This window comes from Macrobrachium nipponense, chromosome 39, assembly GCF_015104395.2.
Source record: "Macrobrachium nipponense isolate FS-2020 chromosome 39, ASM1510439v2, whole genome shotgun sequence".
Taxonomy (NCBI): Eukaryota; Metazoa; Arthropoda; class Malacostraca; order Decapoda; family Palaemonidae; genus Macrobrachium; species Macrobrachium nipponense.
In genome coordinates this window covers 20,581,663-20,583,592 of record NC_061099.1, presented here as the reverse complement: position 1 = coordinate 20,583,592, position 1,930 = coordinate 20,581,663, and positions in this window count along the sequence as shown.

Here is a 1,930-nt window from a genome sequence, read left to right as displayed (position 1 = left end):
GATAGATATTATTCCAGATGGACAGTGATAGCTCTAACTATTATCAAATGGGCTTGTTGTTATTCCGAGTATACCGAAATGCAGTAATGGTGTTGTACCGTCATTGTCAGATCAAAGTATTTTATTATCATTATTTTCCCCAATAGCAACACTTGTTTTTTTATACTTGTTTTTTTATTATTGTTACCTCTGATCACAGAAAATAGTGAAGTATATCCAAATGACCAGTGAACTCCAGTACATCCTTGATGAATGAGATATATCCAAATTAAATGTTAATATGTATATCCAAAGGAACAGTAATATTGAAGTATATCCAGATGACAATAATAGTAAAGTCTATCCAAATGAAAGTAACATTGGAGTATATCCATTTGACAGTAACAGTGAAGATTTTCCAAATGACATAGACACTCGAGTATATCCATTGATTGTGATGTATATTCAAATGACACTGGTAGTGACATATATTCAAATAACAGTGACACTAAAGTACATCCACTGATGGTAAGGTTATATCCAAATGACAGTTTTATTGACTTTATCTTAATTACAGTGAGTCAAATTTATGTAGATGTCATTGATAATTTGGACTGTCCAAAAGACAGTGACAGTTGAGTATATCTAGATAACAGTGCAAAGTGAAATAGTGAAGAATATAAGGCAGAAGTCGAAGGTTTCTGACACAACCTTGAGGGGAACCACATGTACCACAATGAACACTCTCATATTCTAGGCTTACTGACGAGAAATTAGTATAATTCTCCTAAGTCCTTTCAAGTTTTACCTCTCAAGAATAGTCTCATGAATTTCCTCAGTCGAAATGTTGATCCCAACGGACGTCAAAGAAGACTATAAAGCTTCTAAGGTTTACTCATAATTATACAAGTTTGGGATTAGCGTCTCTGTCCGATGTGATGATTTCAGCCGCTGAATGTGATCGTCAAAGACTTGGAATCTTGCAAGAAGTTTTCCTTCCACCTGAAGGACATCACAAAGGTAAAGAGAAGCATACTATACTTTAATGCTCTTGCACAGTTGCTGATAATTATAACAAGTGCTGCTGATGAGCAGCATTCTTAAGTGTTGATAAAAGCGAAGTGCAGGTCTTAACAACACCCGTTTCAGTGAAATAATAATAGCAACAGGAAATAAAACAAATGAAAAAAACACATCAAGAGCAGAATCACTATACAGAGTCAATGACTTTCAGATGCGGTAAGGGAAAACTTGAAGTACTGTTTTCTAATTTTGTGGAGACTAAAGTCAAATGCTCCGACTTTTGATAACAAGATGGGTTACATTTAATTATTAATTCAGCAAAATGAGTCAAAAGACCAGAGCTTAAACTTCATGTACTAGTTATTCAGACTACTGCAAATATTACAGCATACTCACTAGTGAATATTTAGAGAATATTATTGCAAAATGCGAGTTATAGTTAACGATGGTGCTTTTTTAATATCAATACGAGTTCACGATACTAGAATTCATTTGCTTTGTAAGTAACTCTCGTTAATGTGCCTAATAAAATAAAGGGGATTGCTAAAATATATTGCAAATTGACTTCCAATATATGTATCAATGAAAGTTGTTACCTATTCGGACTTTTCCCCAAGTTCTTTGTTGATGTTCGATGTCCCTGAGGGTAGGCACCTGATGATTTTTTTTTTTCGGGACCTTGGGGGTTGGGGGTTTGGGGTGGGGGGGGGTGGGGGACGTGGGTACTTGTTCTAAGCTTCACCAATTCAAGAGCGATTTGAGTAATTAAGGAATCGCTGTTAAAAAAAGATCGGCTTCAGTTCTTAGTTGTGGCTCCTTTGGTGCAGACATGGAACTCTCGATGCCTCAGTTAGTTCGGATTTGTCACAAAATTCCACCCAAAATTTTCTTTGGTTATCTTTTGAACGCTTCAGGAGTTCCCTAAGGT